This window comes from Mustela nivalis (genome assembly GCF_964662115.1).
Source record: "Mustela nivalis genome assembly, contig: HAP1_SCAFFOLD_1781, whole genome shotgun sequence".
Classification (NCBI taxonomy): Eukaryota; Metazoa; Chordata; class Mammalia; order Carnivora; family Mustelidae; genus Mustela; species Mustela nivalis.
The window spans coordinates 24,258-34,313 of NW_028134883.1; positions in this window are offsets into that span (position 1 = coordinate 24,258).

Genomic DNA, 10,056 nt, shown 5'->3' on the forward strand with positions numbered 1-10,056 from the left:
CGAGGGAGAATCCTGGATGAAACAGGGTTGAGGTCACTATAGAAAGTTCCAAATTCTGAATCTCTTCTCTGGACTCTGGAAACTTTTTGCACCAGAGTTTTATCTCCTTGTTAACAAAAACATCATTTATTAAATGCCCACTCTGTGTGAGTCACTGACCTGGGCACCTAAACTAACATGGGTAAGAAGAAAATTACAAGTACTGTCCAAAAAAAAGAAGGAAATTACCAGGATAGTTTCCTTCATGCAGGCGTGCCATGAATTTTGTATCAGACCAGATGTCACCTCTGCCCTGGAGACAACTTACCGTGGGCCTTTGGGGAGGTGCAGGGATAGAGCCTTCCTCTATCCAGGGTAAATAGAGAGAGGAAAATGCTATTCTTCCAGGATAGAAACTAAGAGGGAAGGTGCTATGCGTACAAATAACAGGAATCTGAGTTATCCCTGGAGGGATGAGAAATGAGGAATGCCAGCAAGAAAGTGTAGTAGCTGACAGAGCAGGGCAACTTTAAAGAGTCATGAGCCTAGTCTTTGAGGTATTTCTGTGCTGCATCGTGCTTTCTCTCCCATTAATCTTAGATCTAAAATTGTGTGTGTACAAAGGAGTCCCATGATGACGACATAGCCGCCAAGTGAGGTGGAGAGAGGACACAGCCGTCTCAGAAACAGAGGCAGCAGGAGTAGAGCAAGCAAACACTTGCAGTGAGAAAGTAAGCATGCTCCTGTGCCCCCATCATCCAGGATGGCCTGGCTGCTCAGTTTGGTCCTGGGGACTCATTAAAAAGGCAGAATCTCAGGGCGCCTGGTTGGCTCAGGCTCAGTTTGCTGTGCTTCTCACCCTTGGTTTTGGCTCAGGTGGGGATCTCGGGATCGAGCCCTGCATCAGGCTCTGCACAAAGCCCGGAGTCTGCTTGAAATTCTCTCCCTCTCATCCCTGCATGTTCTCTCTCTCCTAAATAATAAATAAATAAATCCTTTTCTTATTATTTTATTTAATTATTTGACAGAGGGAGAGAGAGAGACCACAAGTGGGCAGAGAGACAGAGAGAGAACGAGGGGGAAGCAGGCTCCCCGCTGAGCAGAGAGCTGGATGTGGGGCTCGATCCCAGGACCCTGAGCTCATGACCCAAGCCAAAAGCAGAGGCTTTAACCCACTGATCCACCAATAACTAAATAAATCTTTAAAAAAAAAAAAAGGTAGAATCTCGGTTGACAAATATTAATTAAACTTATTGTGGCATCATGCTTAGCGAAATAAGTCAAGTAGAGAAAGACAACTATCATATGATCTCCCTGATATAAGGAAGTAGTGATGCAACATGGGGGCTTAAGTGGGTAGGAGAAGAATCAATGAAACAAGATGGGATTGGGAGGGAGACAGACCATAAGTGACTTAATCTCACAAAACAAACTGAGGGTTGCTGGGGGGAGGGCAGTTGGGAGAAGGGGGTGGGATTATGGACATTGGGGAGGGTATGTGCTTTGGTAAGTGCTGTGAAGTGTGCAAACCTGGCGATTCACAGACCTGTACCCCTGGGGATAAAAATATGTGTTTATAAAAAATTAAAAATTAAAAAAAATACTTATTGCGGTAATCATTTTGCAATGTATACAAATATCAAATTGTACCCTTGAAGTGAATGTAATGTCATCTATCAATTATATCTCAATTAAAAAGAAAAGCAAAGGAAACAGTGTACACTAAAAGAAATTAAAATAGAAAATATATGAAAAAATAGTTTAACCTCAAAAGTATTCAAAGTAATGCAAATTAAACTAAGATAACATAGCCTATCAAGTTGGCATAGATTTTGAAACATGCCAAATGAATAGGAGAAGAGGGAAAAGGGGCATTTTCAGGTATTACAGTTAGGACTGGTTTTTGAATAATTTGGGGTAGGTCATTTAATAATATGGAGCAAAAACCTAAAAGAAAAAAGGTCCACCCCTGGGAACTGTTCTAAAGAAATAGAGATGCACTCAAATAGCCACATACAAGGATATTTAGTGGGGAAAATTGAAAATGCCCTAGATTTCCAACAGTAGAGTAGTGGTTAAGTAAATGTCAGCATGCAGAATGATAGAATTTTTATAGAATTGACATTGTTTTCTAAGAAAATTCAATAACTTTAAAAATACCTCTGTTGTATAACATTTGTTGAAAATACCAAGACACTGTTCATATGATACAGGATTTTACTCTGTATATAGAGACATATACATACGATGTATACGCAATGCATGTGTAAGTGTACATGTAAATGTACACTCACAGAAAAGTGTCTGAAAATATATACAAAAAAAGAAAAATGTAGTATCTCTGGCCCCCACCCCAAACCTATTGAACTTGACTCTGCATTTACATGAGCGTCCCATTACATGAAAGGCTGGGATGATGCACTGCTTTACGGAACATTTAAGAAGTACGAGACTTCCCGTAAAATCACAGTGGGGCTCACTTAATGCATTACATTCTCTGAAATGGAAACGGAGTCAAGTGCCCTGGAAAAGTGACTGGGACAAGAAAACCTGAGCCCTAAATCTCAAACTTGTCTGCCCTCATAGCTAAGAACCATAAGGTTCCTTGATGAGGGCAGGATGAAGGGAATAATAGGATAGTGGGGTTGTTCCATGTCATAATTCAGCAACAGCTGCTTTAGGCTTGGCCTAACCAAGCTACCCACAGGCTAGCTGCAAGCAACTCAGGTTTCGTGCAGACTTTCACTTACTCAGCAGCCAAGCTGATTTCCTGCAATGAGGTGGATGGAATTAGTCAACGTAAGACCCGAACGCCGATGCCTGGGGAAAGCCCGAGTGAGTGTCTGTCAAATGCTGTCGAATTTTCCTGGCTTCCTCCCACTAAAATTTCTCCTCAGCTTGTTTCTACCGGGGTCATACAGGAACCAGGGATCAGCAGCATTTGCTCCTGGACTTCCCCGCTGCTGTCATACAGACAACCAGCAAAGTTCTGGGGCAGTGACTTGGGATGGCAAATCTAGCCCCAGAAAGATGACCTTGCACTCCATTCTTGGCTCTAGGTTAAATTGCCAATTCCTTAAACACTGACCCAAGTCTAATGAGTGGCCCCAGCCCAGTTCATTAAAGAAAGTCCCCCTAACTTGCCACATGAGGGAAACTCATTTTTTAGCATCTGCTCCACAAAATGTTCTGTTATTGCTGAGCCCTTGCTCTCTTCCTTGTTTCTTCCACCTAGTTTCTTGCTAATGAAAGGGATCCGAGTATGCCACCATAAAATGTGCAGAAAAACCTCTCTGGCCCACACCCCGGTCTTTCCATCTAAATGCAAGGCATACATTTCTCTTTATAAATGCGTCTCCCTCTCCCATTATGAGGAAGAGGAGGATAACTCTTAATCATGGGAGGAAACTCCTTTCAACGGTGAAGTCCCAACTGGAGTCTGAATAACAAATTCTTCTAAATATTTCTATCTTTTATTAGTTTCCCGCATATACCTACCTTCCCATAATTTACTTCCCCTAGAAATCCAATCTTTTGTCTAGTTACTTCTCCACAGTTTATCACTCTTTGTTAAAACCAAATATGAGGGGCCCCTGGGTGGCTCAGGTCATGATCTTAGGGTCCTAGGATCGAGCCTCTGCTTTTGGTTCAGGTCGTGATCTTAGGGTCCTAGGATCAAGCCCCACATCGGGCTCTGTGCTCAGTGGGACCCCTGCTTCTCCCTCTCTCTCTCTGCCTGCCTCTCTGCCTACCTGTGATTTCTCTCTCTGTCAAATAGATAAATAAAATCTTAAAAAAAAAAAAATGAGACCTGACATCTACCCACTTCTTTGGTCCTTCATATCTCTTCTTCATATGAAGCCCTCCATACACATAAATAATAAACCCTTTTTCCTATTAATTTGTCTTTTGTCAGCTTAATTTACAGAGCCTGAGTGCAGGACCTAAGAGGGTATACAAGAAAGATTTTCTTCCCACATTGCTCTCAATTCCTAATAGATCAGATGGGCTGCCCCAAAAATTATTAAAGAGGGTTATTTTGAACAAAAGAAAACTTACAGACACATAATATTGTTTTCAAGTATTTGGAAGTTTTCAAATGGAGAGAAATTAGACTGTCACCAGAAGGTCACAGCAAGATGATGGGGAATATCAGGTAGTGACATTCCAGAGGGCAATCATATATCAGGGGGCTTTTAGACTGGACCTCCTTCAAGGTCTCTTCAAATCTGGGATCCTATGAAAAGTGAACCCCCCCCAAAAATTGATATTTTAGTTAAACATACCCGCAATCTCAGTCTTGAGAGTAGGGGTGTTTATGAGTGTGCACACGTGGGTGGATACAGTTATGTATCTTCTGCCCTTTTCTTCAGTTTTTTCCTTTCTATGGAAAACAATCACATGACTCCACATGCTAAAAATTCTAAGTATGTTTCCCACAGAGATCCAGGTTAAGAAGAGAATAACTTGGGGGTGGGGGGAAGACCAGAGAAAGAGCACCGAAACAACCACCCTTCTGAGAAATGTATTACTTTCACTCCTGCATGGGATTGACTCACAATGATGACTCTCGGGGCTCCCCTCATCTGAGTAGCAACACTGTAGGGTGGCGGGATGATATGGGTTTCCTGCAAGGGGCGCCTCCTCGCTGCAGAGGTGAGGGACTGCAGGACACGTGGGAGGAGGATGGAGGAGGAGGAATGGAGAGGGGAAGGGACGTGGGAAGGAAAAGCGGAGCCCATGGAGCAGAGAGCAAGTGCACCCCGTTAGCAGGCTCGCTCTGCCACTCCCTCTGCTGCATTTGACCCAAGAGGCCATCAGAAGAAGGTGAAGGGCAGAAATACAGGGAGAAAACATAGATGCTGAGAAGGTCCTTGGACATGCAGACATGTGTACTTATGTAAGCTGGAGAGAGAGCTTCCTGTAGATTGCATGTTTACGTCCACGACCCAGGTTTTATGATAAGCAAATAACCCAGAGAACACCACTGCTGACTTTCTTATTCTATGACACCTCTCATGCCCTACAAATCCATGTGTCCAGAGTACCCCCCTTCACCTGGCCCTCAACTCACAGTAGCCATTAAGGCAGGGAGGCACCTCTTTACCTTTGCTGTTGGCTTCCATTGCAGATTTCAGGAGGTAACCCCCTCAGCTGATGATGGAGGTTGGCGGGCTTTCCCACAGACTACCACCTCACAGACTGATGCCTCCTGATTCCCTCCAGTACCCATCTTCAAACAAAGGGGCCCTTCTCTCCAATGCTTCCAGGGCTGTTTTTCTCTTTAACAAAGTGCTGTCAAGAAGGAGAGTGGGGCGCCTGGATGGCTCAGTGGGTTAAGCCTCTGCCTTCGGCTCAGGTCATGATCCCAGGGTCCTGGGATCAAGCCCAGCATCAGGTTCTCTGCTCAGCAGGGAGCCTTCTTCCCTTTCTCTCTCTCTGCCTGCTTGTGTTCTCTGTCAAATAAATAAATAAATAATCTTAAAAAAAATTTTTTTTAAAAAAAGGAAGGAAGGAGAGTGATTCTAATATTAATAGCCTTAGATGGTGGGGAAAGCCCTAGAGCTCATGAAGCATTTTCATATACTTGATTTTATTTGCCTCTCAAGACAACTGCACGAGGATAAGATAAATGTCTCCATTTCACAAGTTAAGAAATTGAGACTAAAAAACACATGGCAGCTGTCCAAAGCGATGCAGCTATCAAATAGAGAGTTTACAGTTCAAAACAGAGCTTCTGACCCCAAGCCCAGAGAGGTAATGCAGATACAGGCTGGAGAGAAATTTACAACAAAGATGCCCAGGGCACAGTGGGAGAGCAGCTGTCAGATCAGACTTGCAGTGAGTCGCATCTTCTAAGTGATGTTTGGACTGGAGTCAGGACACCTGAGTGACTCTACCTGTTCTCTGAAGATGAGGAAAAATAAAACCAGCCTTTGACTCGTTTGATTCTGAACATTTTTAGCCTTTGCACATTGTCTTACACACATTTATCTGGGTGTGAACAAGATAAATGGAAACAAGAGCAGGCCGGATGGTTTCGGGGACAGCTCTTAAGATACCTTGCTCTGCTGACTTTTCATGTGCAGTTCCCAGTGACATAGCTGTGGGAAGTTGCCTTCTCTGCACTTGATGTTTGTAATGATAGAATTTTTAAAGCAATTCCATTAGTGAATTGCAAGTACTACGGAAGGTATTACATGAGAAGTACATAGTGTGAGATCTTAAAAATTAATTTTAAATCCTAACCAGAGTAAACTGGGGAATTTAAAAAGGTGTTGGTGGGGATGAGCAAGATACCCAAAGTCAGCGAGGGTATCAGACAAAGGGCATCCCTCATACATACACGTGGGGATACAAATGAGTAATTTAGTGAAACATATCTGAAACTTTAGTAATGTTCATATTTTTGATCCAACAATTATACTTCTAGGAAATCATCCTAAGGAAGTAAATAAGTATGTACATAAAAATTGGGCAACAGGCTGTTCAACACAGTATTATTTAATACTGATACATGAAATATTACATTTCATATTAAATATTTATTAAAATACATGAAAAATTAATAGCAACAAATGCCCAACTATACAGGTATATATATACATTGGGGGAAAAAACCCAAGGTGTATTTTCTATGGGTGACTAGATTACAGGTGCTCCTATTGACTTCTTATGGTTATTTTCTAGGGTTTCTCTAATGAAAATATTCTGGGTGGGTTTTTTTTAAGATTTTATTTATTTATTTATTTATTTGACAGAGAGAGAGAGAGAGGCAAGCAGAGAGGCAGGCGAGAGAGAAGAAGAAGCAGGCTCCCCGCGAAGCAGAGAGCCCAATTTGGGGCTTGATCTCAGGACCCTGGGATCATGACCCAGGCTGAAGGTAGAGGCATTAACCCACTGAGCTACCCAGGTACCCTAAGATTCTGTTTTTATAAAAAAAATTATACTTATTTTAGTTTTAAAAAAATTGTAAACAGGTCCAGAATCGTAGTTTCCCAGTATCTGTAGCGCCCACCCTAGCACAAACTTTGTGAGATGGCATGAAATAGCAAATTTCAGTTATTGCTATATAGGCTTCCAAGGGCAAATTACCAAGAGCATCACTGATGGTAGAAGGTCCTCGATTTCCTCTCTGCACACTGGTCCCTGGGCTGTCACACCAGCTCTACTCACAGACATAGTTGGGACTACCTCCAGCTCCTTAAAGTAGTCTCATCCCTTTGAGGGCAGCAGCACGATATCATGGTTAAACTACAGTAGTTAAAAACCAAGATAGCCCTGATTTTGAACCTGGACTTAACCAGCTACTAGTTAGAAGGCCCTAGGCTAATTCTCTGACCACTCTAAGCCTACTGCCTCTTCAGAGAAATTCAGAGAGTAAAATGAATTTCAGAGGATGGTAGGGAAGATTTAATGAAATGATTTACATGGCCAGAACTTTGTATATACAGCAAGCTCTTAACAAATGATTGCTATCAGCAGAGCCAGCCCTTCTCGGCTGCCCCACTCACTAAGTATGGGGATGGAGTAGCTGTCTCTGGGAGTTAGTTTGTTGGGGAGCTTGGAACCTGTATACAGCATCCCTCTGATAATTCTAGTTTGCTAAGTGTTTTATTATCCATTCAAGTTAAATGTCACATGTACTTTCACTTCCTCTGCAGGATTTTCAGAACTCTGACTTTCAATTCAAAGTTTCAAAACATTCTTACTCCTTAAATCCCTACAATCATTTGTTAATCTCAATCTTAAATGCCTCATGTGTAACTTGCTGGTATCGCTGGGTATATTGTGAGGTGTCACTTTCAAAACTGGTTTTAAAGTTCGTCAAGAATAAATTATAATAGCTATAGTAAGGTAGTAAAATAATTTTTGTTCTCTATTTTGCCCATTATGTTTTATTAATCACAGTAACATTTTTTAAAAGATTTTATTTATTTGCCAGAAAGAGAGAGAGCACAAGCAGGGAGAATGGCAGGCAGAAAGAGAAGCAGGCTCCCCACCAAGCAGGGAGCCCGTTGCGGGACTCGATCCCAGGACCCTGGGATCATGACCTGAGTTGAAGACAGACGCTTAACCAACTGAGCTATCAGGCATCCCAGTCACAGTAACATTTTAACAAATAGAACTATGGGGGCACCTGGGTGGCTCAGTTGTTAATCATCTGCCTTCAGTTTAGGTCACAATCCCAGGGTCCTGGGATTGAGCCCCACATCGGGCTCCCTGCTCAGCCAGAAGCCTGCTTCTCCCATTCCCCCTGCTTGTGTTCTCTCTCTCTGTGTCTCTGTCAAATAAATAAAATCTTTAAAAAAAAGAACTATGCACACAGTTCAACTCCAACTTTAGGCTATATTTTTGGATATTTTATCCAACTTTCTTACAGCTCTCATTCAGGACTCCATCCACTTAAATTAAGAGAATAGTAGCACACATATGTAAGATGGCATGAGCCGACCTTTCTGTCAAGGTTAAATGTTGGTACTTGAAGGTAGGAAGGCTTAGCTTGCCACCAAAAGTTCACACTGTGAGAACAATTATTAGAATGGAAGATCTCAGCAGAGGCTAATATCCTCCTATAAGCTATGGAAACACACTCAGGGCTTAAGAGTAAGAATATTTCAGAAAAGAATTCAGAATCTTCATTTTCTCCCTTGAGGAAAGACTAAAGAGAATGAGCTAGGGTTACATGCTGGTTAATATTGGGCCAGATAGGGGCACCCGGGTGGCTCAGTGGGTTAAAGCCTCTGTCTTCGGCTTGGGTCATGGTCTCTGTTTGTCAAATAAATAAATAAAATCTTTAAAATATATATATTGGGACAGATAGAAACCAGCACTCATCACTGAGGCACCAGACCCAACAAAGAAAGTGAACTAGGTTTACATTTCAGCAAATTAAAATGAAGTCAAACAAAAACAAATTTTACTGAAAAAATTTCTAGGAATTAAATGAAACCCCTTGAGATAAATGGAAACATCCCAGAGTTCTAATTACAAAATAGAGAAGCCCCCAAATCACAACCCTCAAAAAGGATTTTTTTTTAATATATTTTATTTATTTGACAGACAGAAATCACAACAAGGCAGAGAGGCAGGCAGAGAGAGAGGAGGAAGCAAGCTCCCCGTGGAACAGAGAGCCCAATGCAGGGCTCAATCCCAGGACCCTGGGATCATGACCTGAGCCAAAGGCAGGCGCCCCTCAAAAAGGATATTTAACAAGATGCTAGGAGACTCGTTCTGACCTGCCTCCAAGTGGTGCCAAGGCCAATTACATGCAAGGGGTGCCAAGGCCAAGAACGTGTCTTGTGGGTAGACCTGACACTGGGTGCTGAGAGTCATACACATTACCAGAAGGGACCTCAGAGCACCTATTTCAACCACCTCCCTTCCCAGATAAAGAAACCAAGCACTTCCCTCTAAGGAAGTGGCTTGCCCAGTTTGGCTCGATAACTCAGTCATAGTATGTCAGAAAAGGAACTCAAAGGCAGTGCCCTTGATTCCCAGTGCAGGGCTCATTTCCTCAGCCAACTCGGCTCTCTGAAGAGATTTCCTGTGCAACCCATGCACAGCACTCCACCTCCCCTCTTCCCTACTCTGAAGCTCAAGTGGTGACACCTGACTCCTAGGAGAGGGGAGCGACCTGGCAGGGGAGGCAAACAGCTCCCAAAGAGCTCTCGCCAGAATGGTGTACGGAGGCAGCCAGTACACAGGTCTCTAGCACCTGCCTTATTCCACTAACCAAAGCCTTTGGGGAAACCTGACCTCAGGAAGTCTGGAATCATTAGGATCACTGGGCATTGAAAACTTGGGAAAAATGAGAAGGGCATAACCTATCTGGTTTCTGTGAGCCTTTCTCCTCATTACCTTCATCCTCTATTTTCCTAATGACCATACCTCACAGGGCTGTTGCGAGGACTGAGGTAACACTGCCCACACCAGGCGGATCCTGGTCCCTGGGAGGAGGCTGATGAACCCAGTACCATGAGCTAAAGGGTTATCCCTGTAAGAAGCACCTGAGTCAGAGCCACACTGATCAGAGAACGGGAAACATCAAGAAGTGGAAAGGTGGGGTGCCTGGGT